The following is a 17,149-nucleotide window of genomic DNA, read 5'->3' as shown; positions in this document are numbered from 1 at the left end:
ATAGTACACCTATCAGTTCTAAATAGCAAAACATAAAAAACGATGTAATTAGAAAATGTGAACACGAAGAAAACCAGCTGGAGAACTAAAACCACATACCATTTTAGTAGCCTTCCTCTGGACCGACTCCATCGTTTTTATATCTTTTTGAAGGTGCGGCCTCCAGAATTGTACGCAAAATTCTAAGTGGGGTCTCACCAAAGTCTTATACAGGACCATCAATACTTCCTTTTTCCTACTAGCCATACCTCTCCCTATGCAACCTAGCATCCTTCAAGCTTTCGCCGTCCCTTTTTCAACCTGTTTGGCCACCTTAAGATCATCACATACAATCCCACCCAAGTCCCGCTCTTCTGTCGTGCACATAAGCTCTTCATTCCCTAATCTGCACCATTCCCTTGGGTTTTTGCAGCCCAAATGCATGGCCTTGCATTTCTTAGCATTAAATTTTAGGTGCCAAATTTCAGACCATTCTTCAAGCTTCGCCAGGTCTACTCTATTGCAGATTTTGGTATCATCCGCAAAGAGGCAAATCTTACCCGTCAACCCTTCAGCAATATCGTTTATAAAAATGTTAAAAAGAACAGGCCCAAGAACTTTGAGGCACACAACTGGTAACATCCCTTTTCTCAGAGCAATCTCCATTGATCACTACCCTCTGACGCCTTCCACTCAACCAGTTCCTGACCCAGCCCATCACTTTGGGACCCATCCCGAGGGCACTCAGTTTATTTATTAGACGTCTGTGTGGAACACTGTCAAAGGCTTTGCTAAAATCTAAATACACCACATCTAGCGTACATCCTCTATCCAATTCTCTGGTCAGCCAGTCAGAGAAATTGATCAGATTTGTCTGCCAAGACCTACTTCTAGTGAATCCATGTTGCCTCCGGTCCTGTAATCCACAGGATTCCAGAAACTTGACAATTCTCTTTGATATGTAGAAATAAAGGTCAATAAAAAAGCTGTAGATATAGATTGTTCTTTTTTCCCATTATACTAACTTTAAAAATGGTATCACAGAGAAGAATTATAAAGTGTTTGGGAAAAAGTCAGATTTGCAGATCACCAATTGGCAAGATTGACAAAATTTAACCATAAGATTATCTTTTTTTCTTCTTTCTTCCAGAAAAAAAACCCCCAAAACATTAGTGGGGTAATTTGATTCAAGTTTTGGTTTGGTTTTGGTTTCTTTATAATCCGCCGTTTAGAAGGCGAAGTCCATGAACACATTCCTAAATATGCACAAATGACATTACGATCATTTTACAAAAATTAAAACACCACCAAGGGCTCCTTTTACGAAGGCGCGTTGGAGTCGTTAATGCGCGGAACAGCGGGCGCTAAAATGCCGTGCGCGCTAGCCGCTACCGCCTCCTCTGGAGCAGGTGGTAGTTTTTCAGCTAGCGCGTGCTAACCCGGTGCGTGTGCTAAAAACGCTAGCGCACCTTCGTAAAAGGAGACCCAAAGTACGTGACAAACTGACACAACGCTGCAGCAAGACAGAGGAGGGAGTCGGCAAGACGGTAAACGCCCGGGGGCAGCAGAGGAAAACACGGCTTCGCCCTCGACCGGGGCCGCGCAAAATACTTCACGGGGCCGTAGGTTGGACACCCCTGCTATACAACTTCAGCAATTTTTCAGTTTTCGTGAACAGGGAAACGATGTAGAGAAATAGTTTGAAAACAGGTCTTTATTGAGAGCCAAAAAGATAGAGAAAGCACTAAAAAAGATTTAACTTGAGTTTCTTCAAGTTAATTTTGTTATTTCCTGTATGGTGAGATGTAATTACGGTAGCTCCTCCAAATTAATGCGGGCTAGAAAGATTTGTGTTAGAATGCATGATTTCATAAGGCCATAAGAATTGCCGCTGCTGGGTCAGACCAGTGGTCCATCGTGCCCATCAGTCCGCTCCCGCGGCAGGCCCTTAGGTCAAAGGCCAGTGCCCTAACTGAGTCTAGCCTTACCTGCGTACATTCCGGTTCAGCAGGAACTTGTCTAACTTTGACTTGAGTCCCTGGAGGGTGTTTTCCCCTATAACCACTCTCTGGGTGACAAAGAGCTTCCTTACGTTTGTATATCTTTATCCTTTACTGTTCTGAAAGAATTATATGTTGAAAAAAAGTATTGAATAATAATAAAAAAAAGAACATTAATCTCTCCAGACAATCTTACTCTCCTAAACAGATCAGCTCCATGAACATACCATAATATAATCACAGCAGCGCCAATAAAGTCAGACTTTATATGAGTATGTCATACAACAGAACAGTTGACGTTTAAACAGTTTCTCGAAGGGCTCCAAACTCTTTTGTTGCTTAATGAAAGATGGAAGCTTATTCCATTCTTCTGGACCACTACGTGAAAAAAACCCTTTTCTCTCACCGTTTGCAAACTTAGCTGCTTTCTAACATGTATTATATCTATTCTTACATAACACGTCATACTCTTCTAATCTTACAGTCTTATAATGTGTACATTATAATTCGCTGATTGTCCAGCTCTGTTCGGTGTGAACCATCTAGAAGTCGTCTGACTATGGCGGTATAGAAAAATAAAGTTATTATTATTATTTTAATCATGGGTGTCCAACCTGCGTCCCGAGGGCCGCAGGTGGCCCCGTGAAATATTTTGTGCGGTGCCGGTCGAGGGCGATGCAGTGTTTTCCTCTGCTGCCCCCAGGTGTTTACCGTCTTGCCGGCTCCCTCCTCTGTCTTGCTGCAGCGTTTGCGCCAATGCGGCCCCTGTTCTAGATGGTATAGCCAAGGTGTCGTAGAATCGTCAATTATTGGAAACTTTGGACAAAATTCTGAAAAGATGAACAAGATTCCATATAACCCTATACGAAATTAATGTCCAAGAATTGCAGAACAACAGACTGGTAAAGATTGATTCCAGAATAATTGCCCTTTGATTGGCTTTTGTAATTATTTTTGTCTCATTCACTCAGATGCAGCAGTGAAGAGTTGGATTGCAGAATTTTGTGAAATTCTGAAGCCACGTGATTGCAGTTTTGGTTGGCGCTACCTACAGATATCATCGCTGGAAAATTGATTAACTTGAGACCAATATGTCAAGACCATAATTTATTTATTCAATTTTCTATACCATTCTTCCAGGGGAGCTTACATGAATTTATTCAGTTACTCAAGCATTTTTCTCTCTCTGTCCAAGTGGGTTCACAATCTTTCTAATGTACCTGAGGCAACGGGGGGATGAAGTGACTTACCCAGGGTCACAAGGAACAGCGTGGGTTTGAACCCACAACTTCAGGGTGCTGAGGTTGAAGCTTTAACCACTACACCACACTCTCCCCTGGAGTGGCTAGATTGCAACCACTTAAATCTTTAGGAAACTAGCAACTCAAATTTTATAGCTAGTACATGAATGAGAGAAGCGTTTTGTCTTTTAATATATGTTCCACACTACAAATTCTCTTCTTGTGCTGTAGTCAAGAGATATATGAATTACCTAGTTTCAAAGGAGGAATATTCCACCCTTTGCAGACATCTTTTTACAAGCATTAATCATTTGTTTCTTCTGGAAAGATATTCTTTTAAAAGCATGATTGGACTTTGCAGCAGGTCACTTGAACTTAAAACCTTTCCAGACTGGACTATTGCAACTCTATCTACCTAAGCCTAACAAAGAAAAACCTTCAAAGACTCCAGCGGATTCAAAATGCCGCTGCTAAGCGTATCTTCGCAAAAAGCAAATTCGACCACGTCTCACCGCTTTTATCCAAGCTCCACTGGCTTCCGATTATCTCCAGAGTCCACTTCAAATGTGCCTGCCTCACTTTCAAGATCCTACACGGTATTGTCCCTCCCTTCATTCCTCTTTCTTGGAACTCCTCTAACCCCAATTCTGTCAGATCCACCCAAAAACTGAAACTTTCCTTTCCCTCTCGAAAAGGCGTTTCCCTTGTAGGAAAACTAGGTTCCTCCCTCCCTTTCAGAATCACTCAGCTCTGGAACAACCTTACCTCCCCTCTTAGGAATCTGAGCTCCCTCCAACTCTTCCGTAAACATCTGAAAACCTGGTTATTCTCAAAAATGTAACTCTTCCTCTCTCTGGTTACTCTGTCCTAAATTTTCTCTTCATTTCGTCTTTTCCTTTCACTGGAGTTCCTTTCTACCCTAACCCTTGTTAACCGTGTCGAGCTTTGCGAATGTAGAGATGATGCGGTATACAAACCTAAGGTTTAGTTTAAATATAAAGCAAAATGAGGAAGAAATTCTACACATGATCTCATACATGTCACACTAATCCAAAAGCCATAAGTTATGTGGCTCTCTTTCACTGTACAGTGGAACCTTGGTTTACGAGCATAATTCGTTCCAGAAGCATGCTCGTAAACCAAATTGCTCGTATATCAAAGCAAGTTTCACCATAGGAAGTAAGGAAAACTGCTTTGATTGGTTCCACCTCCTCCCCCCCCCTCCACAAGGCTACCGGCGCTGCTCCATTCTTCCCCCCCCCCCTTGAGGAATCCGACGCTGTTCCAAACCCCTCCCCGTGATCCAGCTTCCCCCCCCTGCGAACCGGCATCCCCACCCTGCTCGCGTTGCCCCCCCTTCACCGCGATCCTACTTTCCCCCCTCGCGAGCAGTCAATGACACCCTTTACCCGACTTGGCACCAGTGCTGGTGCCTGAAGATCCTCCCTCTTCTGGCGCGGCTGGGCGGTGCGTCGGAGATCCTTCTTCTTCTGGTCTGGGCTGGGCTGGACTGGCTTTGAGCATTTGCGCATGCTCAAAGCCTTCTGGTCTTGCTCTCTCTGAGATTGAGAGCGAGACCAGAAGGCTTTGAGCATGCACAAATCCTCAAAGCCAGTCCAGCCCAGCCCAGACCAGAAGAAGGAGGATCTCCAACGCACCGCCCAGCCCAGGCCGCGCCAGAAGAGGGAGGATCTTCGGGCACCGGCACTGGTGCCAAGTCGGGTAAAGGGTGTCATTGACTGCTCGGGGGGGGGGGGGGAGGAGGATCGCAATGCGAGTAGGGGGGGCAATGCGAGCAGGGGGAGATACCGGATCGCTGGGGGGGGGGCGCTCGTACAGCGAGGCAAGCTCGGTTTACGAGGCACCAAGTTTGCGAATGTTTTGCTCGTCTTGCAAAACACTCGCAAACTGGTGCACTTGTAAACCGAGGTACCACTGTATAAGGTAATATATAGAATTAAAAGAAATAAAAGTTATTGGGCAATAAGAGTTATTAGACTAACTCAGGGCTCCTTTTACGAAGGTGCGCTAGGGCTTTAACGCGCGGAATAGCGCACGCTAAATTGCCGTACGCACTAGCCACTACCGCCTCCTTTTGAGCAGGCGGTAGATTTTCTATAGCGCGCGCTAATCCGGTGCGTGCGCTAAAAACGCTAGCGCACTTTCGTGAAAGGAGCCCTTAGTGCATTGTTTGATTAACATTCAAAGGTGATCCTTCTGCAGATCAGAAATAGGCAAATGTTGACAGCTGTCAGTAGAGCTGGTTTTAAGAAAGGTTTGGACAAGTACCTGGAGGAAAAGTCCTTAGTCTTTTTATTGAGAAAGGCATGGGGGAAGCCTCTGCTTGCTCTGGATCGGTAGCATGGAATGTTGCTACTCTTTGGGGTTCCGGAATCTTGCTGTTCTTTTGGATTCTGAACGGAATGTTGCTACTCCTTGGGTTTTGACCAAGTACGAGGGACCTGGATTGGCCACCATGAGAATGGGCTACTGGGCTTGATGGACCATTGGTCTGACCCAGTAAGGCTATTCTTATGTTCTTAAGTTGTAGCAGCTTCCAGTGAGTACTGGTGGTCCAGGGTAGATGTTTTGGGAAACTTCTCACATGCAGACACACCATCTGCATGAGGAATGTTGCTGTATAGTGATTCTGCATCCCTTGTGACTAGCACTGCATTAGGTGGTAGTTGTCTGATTTTGTTTTATTTGTTCAGAAAGTCTGTGGTATCTTATATGAAGTTGTTTGTCTTGTGCCACCAGCAGAAATGATTGGTCTACCAGGGTTGTTAGATTTGTGGATTTTGATCAGCAAGTAGAATGTGCTCACAGAAGGATGGTTAGGTATCGGTTTCTTTAAATATGGCTGCACTTGCTTTGGAAGTGTTTTGGTAAGGTTTCTAAACTGTTTAGTCTAATCATCTGTGGATTCTTCATTCAGTTTCCTATAGTATGTATTGTCTGAGAGCTGTCTGCTTCCTTGAATATATTTTTGTGTGTCTATAATCACTACACTAAAGACAACACTTTAGCAAATGAAGAAACAATTAGGGGGAATAGCAACATGGAGGAAACAGCAGGCTACCCCCCCCCCCAACTTGGAACACGAAAGGGTGAATTCACAAATCATACAAAGAAAGACGAATTACGAGACATTATAGAAACATTAGATGGTATAAACAGGTAAGATTCACATATATTTAGCTCATGTATTGTAACACCTTTATTGGAGCTCATGTATTGTAGCACCTTTACTGGAGCTCATGTATTGTAGCACCTTTACTGGAGCTCTTGCAAACCGCTCAGAACTGACTCCCCAGTCATTAGTAGAGATATAGAAGCTCACAATGAACAGAACCCTCTTTGTCTGCATGTTTGAAGACAATGGGCTCCTTTTACTAAGCTGCGCTAGGCGCTAACGCCTCCATTGAGCTGGCGTTAGTTTGTTGGCGCCTAGCTTGGGGTTAGCGCGCGGGGCACAATGTAGCGGCGCGCTAAAAACGCCAGCGCACCTTAGTAAAAGGAGCCCAATGGTTTGGTTATTTTGTACGCTTTATAGAGCAGCTCGTTCTGGTGGCGAAAAGTTTGCACAGAATTTTCTTTCGTTTGCTTGAAAATTGCGATTTCTCCCTACATCTGAAACTTTCTGTGCAGTTGTCCAATTATTTTTGTCCATCATGTGTGGTGAAATGTGGATTCTTTCATTTAAAATTGTATTCCAGTCCGTTGGGGGTCTCTTTATTGCGGAAATATACTTTCGAGCAGAGTTTCCTAAATAACTTGTTTGTTTTAGCTAGTTCCTGATGAACACATTCTTCTAAAAATTATTCATGGTCTTTTTCCACTTCCTGTCCTATTTGTGTTTGAATTCAGAGGTCCAACTCCCAGCCATACATACATGAATGCAGATAAAGACCTAAATAGTCCATCCAGACTGCCCAATAGTTACACATATTATACATTTATGATTAAATTAAATTGTCCTGCATCTTTCATGTCCATAGACTGTAAAGTTCATCCGGTACTGTCCTTAGGTTCCAACTACTGGATTTGCCAGTGAAGCTCATTCCAGTCTATCCAAACCATCTCATCGTTTGCAAAATACAGACCATAAAAATCTGACCAGCATCACCCTTAAAGCCCTCTCCAGCACATCCTAAACTGAATGGGACACAGACCGTGAAAGTCTTCCCAGTACTGAGAAGTTCTGGTTTATCCTTACCATCTTTTATACCGCAAATTTCACCTGGGATTCAGTGCGGTTTATAATAAGAGTGAAGAGATTTACAATAAGATGGGTACAGTTTACCGTAAGATGGACGAGATTCACAATAGGATGTAATGGGTTCCTGAAAAGAGTCTTACTGAGGGCGTGAACACTGGTCAAGGTAATATAGGTAGGTTAGGGCTGTATTTATGTGTTTGGGGAGGTGAGTCTTTAGCTTCTTCCTGAAGATATAGTATGATTGTATTTGTCATAGATGAAGCTGGAGGTTGTTCCAAGTCTTGGGTCATTGGTAATTGAATGTGGATTCATGTACAGGATGAGGGGGGGGGGGGTAACATTAGTTTGAAACGTTGCTGTGATCTGGCGGTGAGAAAAGAGCGTGCAGTTGTGATTTATGAGCTCAGTCCTGTGGAGTGGTTGCTGAAAATGCCGTAAATGGCCTCATCATATTCCTTCCTTACTCCCTTCACAATGCTACTTTTCTTTTTCTTCCTGTCTCTATAATATTTCAAATGTCTGCCTCCCACCCCCATTTTAGTGTATTGGCTCTTTTTTTCTTCCATTTGTCTCATTGCTTTCCTGACTATTTTAGCAGCTTCTCTTAGCTTTTCAAGATACCGTTGCTTGTTTTCTTGCCTTATTTAAAATTGTGTTTGTTGCTACAACCAGTCACACACAATGTACAAGAAGGTCAATACAGTAGACTACTCAAGAATCCTTTCTCACTTTTACATGCCAGAAAGCAAATACTTCACATTCAAAGTAGAGAATGACGCGGTGACAAAATTCATCACCGTTCCCATCCCCATGGATAACCGCGGGAAACCATTTTCATGTCATTCTTTAAGGAGAGAGGGAAGAATCAGAGTATGAATGGTCACAACCACTGACCTGCAATCTTTGCTTTGAAGAATGCTGCTGTAGAAGGACTGAGGTTGAAATAGACACAAAAAAATGACGGGATTATTTCCAGCGGTTATCCGCGGGGACGGGAACGGTGATGAATTTTGTCACCGTGTCATTCTCAAATTCAAAGCTGCGCTGCAAATCTTTTGTGAAACCTGAAAAAAAAATTCAAAAAGCAGTTGCACATGCATAGTTCTAAGCAAATGAATAGTTGAAGGACAGCTATAAGATAGCATGGGACAGGGAGAGGACAATATAATGGATGTTGTGGATGGGCAGACTGGATGGGCCATTTGGCCTTTATCTGCCGACATGTTTCTATAACCATAAAGCTCTATGACATCACAATGCAGGTATAAAGAGCCTTAGCCAATAGGAAGAGAAGATGCTAATGTTAAGAGCCTTAGCCAATAGGGAGAGGAGGAGATGATGGATGCTGCAGATGGGCCTTTTGGCCTTTATATGACATCATGTTTCTATAACCACAAAGCTCTATGACCTCATAATGCAAGTGTTAAAGATTCTTAGTTTATAACCATAATGCTCTATCTATGACATCATAACACAGGTGTAAAGAGCCTTAGCCTATAGGGAGAGGAGGAGATAATGGATGTTGTGGATGGGCAGACTGGATGAGCCATTCGGCCTTTATCTGCCGTCATGTTTCTATAAGCCAAACTCCTTCCTGAAATTAGCAGATTCGGATTTATGGGTCTTCATCGGTAAACGCAGTTTATGCATATCTAAAGTGCTGAAAAGAAAGGCAAATACAAACCTATAACGATTATTACTTATTTTAATGATGCCACAAGATGCATGCACATATTGTAAGGGACAATCTTTTCGCCATAGAGCTTTATGTGTTAGTTAAGGCACAAGAGACTTCAGGAATTTGACTATACCAACATAGTTTAAAAAAAAAAAAGTCATCCAGGGAGTAGACAAGTAATGAGGATAATTCCAGATTTCTTGATGTTGAATATTCCCCATGTCAGCATTAGCTCAAGGAAATTATTTCCATTCCGTCTGCTTTGCTTACTCAAACTCTCTAGAGCCCTTCTAAGGCATAATACTAATAATGATGATTCAAAATTATACAGAGCCTTTATCTAAACAAGATGGCTTTGTGCTTTATGCATGTCTAGTACTCGCTGCCAAGTCTGAGAAGATCTGGGAACTTTTCTTAAGGTTATCACGCTCCGAGGTATTGGTTTCTAATTGGACTTTCCCTGCTTGAAATAGCCTCAAGAGTTAGGATCTCCATGCGGTGGGCGGTCAGTCATATAAGCTGGTAAATGGCTAAATATGTCTTCCCGGTCCCTGCCTCTTTTCAACTGGGTTTAAACATATTCTAGTCCTTTTACTAAAGCGTGGTAGCCATTTTTGCGTGCGTTAAAAAATTAGCAGAACGCGTGCATAGGATATAATGGACGCGTTTCCATGCGTTGGCGTTTAGTGTGCGCTAAAATGGCTAGCACGCCTTAGTAAAAGAACCCCATTAAGAACTATTTTATACCGTCATTTAGGCCCGGATTCTGCAGCCAGTGCCCTTGTCGGTAGCTGACTTAAAAGTGGCTTCTGACTGCCTGTCGATCATGCGACGGCGCTAGGTGCTAGGATTGCGTCTCCAGCAAAGGTGAGCGCCGGAAATGTAGGGAAGGGTTTTCCTGGCTGCGATGTGACTCGCTCCTGCGTAGGCGCTTTAGGTCAACTAACGCCGCTTTCGGCGTTAGCCAAGCCCGCAGTGACATTTCGCAGCCTAAAGCGCCTGTGGAGGTGCAATTCTAGTGCTGATTTTTTTTGGGGGGGGCGCTGGTAGGCACCTTGAAACCCAGTTAAAAACGTCATTTAAATGGTGGGGGTTTTTTTTCTTACTGAGCTTGGGTGCCTGCCGGCTCCTAAAAATTGGCACAGGTTTGAGAATCCGGGCCTTACCGCCCTCTTTTACTAAGGTGCGCTAATTGATTAGCACGCCCTAATCGAATTAGCATGCGCTAAATGCTAACACGCCCATAGGCTAACATGCACGCGTACGCTAAATCATGTACGCTAAATCGATTAGCGTGTGCTAATTGATTAGCGCACCTTAGTAAAAGAGGACCTTAGTGCACTAATTGCTTTGTACCATTTCACTCTAAAGAGCATCACAACACAAAAATGAATAATTGGGACTTTGGAGATGTTGATAGCTATTTAATCCCCCCCCCCCTCCCACACACACACACACTTTTACAAAACCACAGATGAAGTTTTTAGCGCTGGCTAGACCGCTGAATGCTCTGCACTGCTCCCGATGGTCATAGAGTTCCAATGAGCATCGAGAGCAGCGCTGAGCATTCATTGCGCCAACCGGTGCTAAAAAAAAACCGCTTCCATGGTTTTATAAAGGAGGGGGGGTTAGTGAGGAATGTGCTAAGCTAGTCCAGTGGAAAGGCATTACCTTAGATATTTTGCTTTCTTTTGTTTTTATTTCTTGATTTGCATTTCTGTACAGTGGAGAAAACGAGCATTGCGGGACAGAATAATTGAGGATTCAAATGCCAGCCTCCCCCCCCCCCCACCCCAAATGACTTCATCAAATCTATGAGTGTCTTAAAACTTTCTGCCTAGGACAGTGGATCGCTAACTGTATACTGTGGCAGATTCCAGGTGTGCTGCGAGACGCCCGAGGAGGAGAGGCGCCTACGTCAGCTGTCTGCTTACAGCACGTGCCTCTTGAGGCGAGAAGCATGTCCTATAGGCAGTCAACTGGCGCCGGTGCCTCTCCTGCTATCCGCCCCTCTCCCTCTCTAGAACCCCAGCAGCGGCAGCAATAGGAGTCTCAGGGCCACGGCTGGAGGGCATCTGGAAGTGCGCGGACGTCTACGTGATAACCTAACAGGTGCGCATGTCCACGAACTTCTGGATACCCTTAAGCCACGGACCCATGTTTACTGTGCCATGACTTTAAAAAGTTGGCAGCACACTGGTCTAGAGCTTGAATTATAATTTTGGGTGCCATTTTACTATTTTAGGATTACCAGATATTCAGATTTCCCCAGATGTGTCCTCCTAAGAAGTGATGTCAGAAGAAGAAGAGCTGATGCTGGTGCGAGCAGAAGGTTGGGAGTTGCTGCTCACACTGGAAACGTGAAAGAGGTAAAGGGGAAAGGGAGGGGCGTGTTTGCGCGGCAGGAGGGGGAGGGGAAAGAATGGATGGGGGTGGCCACCACCGCCACGGGCACCTCTCACCCTCGCTATGCCACCAATGTCCACCATAGAAGATTGGATGGCCCACTTAAGAACAGAAGGTTCATCTAGCCCAGCATCCTGTTTCCAACAGTGGCCAACTCAGGTCCCAAGTACTTGGCAGAAACCCAAAGAGGAGCAACATTCCAGAGCTGAGATTGTGATATCATAATGGCTCATTCCACCAATGCCTATGAGTCAAATTCATAAGAACATAAGAATTGCCGTTGCTGGGTCAGACCAGTGGTCCATCGTGCCAGCAGGTCGCCCTTAGGTCAAAGACCAGTGTCCTAACTGAGTCTAGCCTTACCTGCATATGTTCAGGTTCAGCAGGAACTTGCCTAACTTTGTCTTGAATCCCTGGAGGGTGTTTTCCCCTATGACAGACTCCGGAAGAACATTCCAGTTTTCCACCACTCTCTATCAAAAACTGCACTGGCTGATGATAGAGAGTCAAGAGCTTTTCAAACTCGGATATCTCTTTTACAAAGCACCATATGGTCTACTGTCCAACCACCTTACCAATCGGTTCCTATTCACCGAACCTGGACAATCCACACTCCATCAATCATTCTTCACTTTCCCCTCAGTCAAAGGCTCATTCAGAAAAGATTCATCAACAGACTCCTATCATACCAAGCTGTTCCAAAAACCCAGAATGGACCCAACTGGTCACAGCATCAGCCTCCTACATGCGCTTTAGAAAGCTCCTAAAAACACACCCCTTCTCTAAATTCAGCAGTCCTTCCTAGGACTCCTAGGACATGACCTCTATCAGTACCGCTCCTTCCAATCTATGTGATAGATCAGTGTCAGTGGTCTTTGTAAATGCCTCCTCTTTGTAAAGATCAACTTATTTCCACATTGTACATATATTCCTTTATTAACTGCCTGCCAATTTATGCTACAGTTCACTGACTCTGGTCAGCTTTACCTCTTTTGTAAACTGCTTAGAACTGAAAGGTTTTTGCGGTATATAAATAAAAATTTATGTGATATTATGTTATGTTTTGTAAGACTGCAAACTATACCATGTTTTTACAAAGTTGCATTAGTCACTAACACATTACATTAGTGATTACTATTCTGCCTTTACTTTGCGTTCAGGGCGGATTACATAAGAATTGTTATGTTAATAAGAAGTACATATTGTTCAGATATTAAGAAGTACTTAAGGAATATTTAGAACCTTTTCTATTTTGCTAAGGAGTAGTTGGTAATTGCAGGAGGTGTTCGGAACCTGTTTGGTTGTGTTATATTGGTTTTATGAATTTTTTGAAGAGTAGGATTTTTGTTTCTTTTTTGAAGGTTTTGTAGTCTGTGGTCGAAGTCAGCAGATCGATGAGTTGTCGGTCCAGTTTCGGCGCTCTGGTAGCCAGTAGGTTATACATTTTTCTTCATTTGACATTTTTGGTTGGTGGGTGAGTGAATATTGTGTGGGTTCTCCTTTGTCTGGTTGAGGAGGATTGAGTAAGTCGATTGTTCCAGTAGGAAGGGCTCCATTTATAGCTTTGAATAGTAGGCAGTGGAATTTGAAGGGCACTCTGGCTTGTATTGGGAGCCAGTGTGAGTCGTGGTATGCTTCTGTGATGTGATCGTATTTTTTCAATGAATAGATAAGTCTTAGGGCTATGTTTTCTATTGTTTGAAGTTGTTTTATCGTGGTTGCTGGGCAGAGGAGATAAAGTATGTTGCAGTAGTCTATTAGGCCTAGGATTAGTGATTGAACCACTAGTTGGAATTGTTTTCTGTCGAAGAATTTTCGGACTTGTCTTAGGTTTCTCATGGTTGCAAATGATGTTTTTATTATTTTGTTGATTTGTGGTTGCATGGTACAGCCTCTATCTATCAGTACTCCAAGGAGTTTTAGCGTAGGTTGAATGGGGTATGAGACCGAGTTTATTACTAGGTTAGTCAAGGTTGGGGTTTTGCTGTTTTCTAGGAGGATGAAGTTTGTTTTGTCAGGGTTAAGTTTTAGTTTGTGTTCTTTCATCCATGTTGCTACTGTTTCCAGTGTTCTGTGTGTTGTGCCTATCATGGAAGGCTCAAGTTGCTCAAAGTGGAGGAGTATGGTGATGCCATGTGCGTAGCTGTAGGAGGTAATGCCTAGTTTGTCTAGGTAGGAGCTTAGGGAGGCAATGTATAGGTTGAAGAGAGTGGGAGATAGGGGTGATCCTTGGGGAATTCCACATGGATTAGACCATAGTTCTAATTTTTCTTTGTTTGTTTTGACTCTATAAGTTCTGGATTGTAGGAATCCTTTAAACCATGTTAGTACCTTTCCTGTAATTCCTATTGAGTCTAGAGTTTGTAAGAGGATGTCATGGTCTACTAGATCAAAGGCTGCGGAGAGGTCAAATTGTATGATCAGCATTTTCTTGCCTGTGCTGAGGTGTTGTCTCGCGATGTCCATGAGTGTTCCTGGCAGGGTTTCAGTGCTGTAGTTGGTTCTGAAGCCAGACTGTGTGGGGTGGAGTAAGTTGTGGTTTTCTAGGTATATGTTTAGGGTTTTAGCTACGAGGCCTTCCATTAGCTTGACGTAAAGTGGGATTGAGGCTATTGGTCTGTAGTTGGATGGTTGGTTTGTTTCTCCTTTGGGGTCTTTTAGGATCAGAGTTATGATGATTTTGCTGAGGTCTTGTGGGAATTGGCCTTCTGTGAGTAGAGTTTGTATCCATTGTAGGAGCAGAGTGCGGAATAGTGTACTGGAGGTTTTCAATAGCTTCACCTCAGTTCCAGGGAAGATGGCCGAATCTTTGATCAAGGAAAGTATCAATGAACATTTAGAAAAAAATAATCTGATGAGAACAAGCCAGCATGGTTTCTGTAAAGGAAGATCATGCCAAACAAACCTACTACACTTCTTTGAGGGGATAAGCGAACAATTGGACAAGGGTGACCCCATAGATATCATATATCTGGATTTCCAAAAAGCCTTCGACAAGGTACCTCATGAGTGCCTACTAAGAAAACTGTGGAGCCACAGGGTGGTAGGGGACATGCACAGATGGATCAGGAACTGGCTGGCGGACAGGAAGCAGAGGGTAGGAGTTAAGGGACACTACTCTGACTGGAAAGGGGTCACAAGTGGTATCCCACAGGGGTCAGTGTTGGGACCGCTGCTGTTCAATATATTCATAAATGACCTGGAAACAGGGACGAAGTGTGACACAAAACTCTCCAGTAGGGTCAAAACTGTTGAGGAATGCAATGAACTGTAAAGAGACCTGAACAAACTGAGTGAGTGGGCAAAGAGATGGCAGATGAGCTTCAATGTAGAGAAATGTAAAGTCTTGCATATAGGGAAAGGGAACCCGATGTACAGCTATACAATGGGAGGGAGGGTACTGGGGGAAGGCAACCTAGAAAAAGACTTGGGGGTATTGGTGGATAAAACAATGAAGCCGGCGGTGCAATGTGCAGTGGCCTCAAAGAAAGCGAACAAAATGTTGGGCATTATCAAAAAGGGTATCGCTACCAGAACGAAGGAAGTTTTTCTACCATTATATCAAGCGATGGTACGCCCGCATCTGGAGTACTGGTCGCCGTACCTTAAGAAGGATATGGCGATACTCGAGAGGGTCCAGAGAAGAGCAATAAGAATGATAAAGGGCATGGAAAACCTTTCTAAACTAAACTAAACCTTAGGTTTGTATACCGCACCATCTCCGCGTGCGCAGAGCTCGGCACGGTTTACAGAGGTTGAGAGGAAAGGAACTACAAAGAAAGGGTATAGGAGAGGGACTGAGAAGATAGAGAGGGGCAGGGAACTAGAGAACGGGAGGTGATTAGATTTTTGAGAAGAGCCAAGTTTTCAAGCGTTTACGGAAGGATTGGAAGGAGCTAGAATTTCTGAGCGGGGATGAGAGGTTGTTCCAGAGTTCCGTAGTTCTAAAGGGGAGGGATGTTCCGAGTTTTCCTGCGCGGGATATACCTTTTATAGATGGGAAAGATAGTTTCAGTTTTTGGGAGGGTCTAGAAGAGAGCGGGTTTGAGGAATTCCAGAAGAGTGGGATAACGGGAGGAAGGACACCATGTAGAATCTTGAAGGCTAAGCAGGCACATTTATAGAGGACTCTGGAGTATACTGGGAGCCAGTGGAGCTTGGAGAGGAGTGGGGAAACGTGATCGAACTTGCCTTTTGCGAAAATAAGCTTGGCCGCGGCGTTCTGAATTAGCTGAAGTCTAAGGAGGTTTTTCTTAGTTAGGCTTATATAGATGGAGTTGCAGTAGTCTAGTCTAGAGAGGATGGTGGATTGAACGAGGATGGCGAAATGAGAATGATGAAAGCAAGATCTTACTTTCCTCAACATATGGAGGCTGAAGAAGCATTTTTTTACCAGGGAGTTGAGGTGATCGTTGAAGGAGAGAGAGGAGTCTAAGATGATGCCTAGGACTTTGCTTGAAAACTCAAGCTGAAGAGTGGGGCCGGACGGTAGAGGGATGGAGGTGGGTAAATGATCTGAAATTGGGCCGAGCCAGAGTAGTTTGGTTTTGGACTCATTCAGTTTCATTTGTACAGATTGGGCCCAGGATTGGAGGTTCGTAATACATGTGGAGATGTTCTCGGCGAGGTTCGAGAGGTTCGCGTCAGTTTCGAGGAGGATGAGGATGTCGTCCGCATAGGAGTAGAGAGTTTCTAGGGGGGATAGATGAAGGAGTTTCAGAGAGGACATGTAGATGTTGAAAAGGATAGGGGAGAGGGGTGAGCCTTGCGGGACTCCACATTTCGGCTTCCAGGCGGGGGATGAGGAACCGTTTGTGTTAACGGTGTAGGAGCGGAAGCGTAGGAATTTCGAGAACCAGTCAAGGACTGTGGAGCTAATGCCTATTTCGGAGAGTTGGAAGATTAGGATGTCGTGGTGAACGACGTCGAAGGCTGCGGAGAGGTCGAATTGAAGAAGAACAGCAAATTTGTTGTGAGAATGGAGTTGTTGTACCTTAGAGATTAGTGAGGCCAGGAGGGATTCGGTGCTGAAGTTGGGTCTGAAGCCGAATTGGTGGGGTAGGAGGATAGAGAAACGTTCTAGGTAGGATGAGAGTTGGGTGGATATGATGGATTCTAATAGCTTGGTTAGGAGAGGGATATTTGCTATAGGACGGTAGTTAGATGGAATGGTGGGATCAAGGTCGGCCTTTTTCAGTAGAGGGGACAATGAAATGTGTCCCATGTCAGGGGAGAAAAGGCCCGATGTTAGGGCAGAGTTTATAAGGTCGGTGAGGGAAGCGATGGCCTGTGTAGGGATATTCTCGAATAGATAGGAGGGGAAAGGATCCAAAATGCACTTGCAAGTTTTTAGTTTGAGGCAGAGTTTGGAGACTTGCGGTTCAGAGACAAGCTCGAAAGTGGTCCAGGATCTGTCGGCAGGAATAGGGGTGGATACAGGTAAGGTAGGGTTGAGATCAATAGAGGTCAGGGAATTGTAGGAGACTGTGGGAGGGAAGGAGCATCTTAGAGTGGTAACCTTTTCATTAAAGAACTTTGCAAGGGCATCGGCAGATAGAGATGGTGGAAGCGAAGGTGGGTCTTTTTTTGTAGTTAGAGAGCGCCAGATGTTGAACAACGCACT

This window comes from Geotrypetes seraphini, chromosome 1 (genome assembly GCF_902459505.1).
Source record: "Geotrypetes seraphini chromosome 1, aGeoSer1.1, whole genome shotgun sequence".
NCBI lineage: Eukaryota > Metazoa > Chordata > Amphibia > Gymnophiona > Dermophiidae > Geotrypetes > Geotrypetes seraphini.
The sequence above is the reverse complement of the archived record's forward strand: the minus strand, read 5'-3'. Positions refer to the sequence as shown.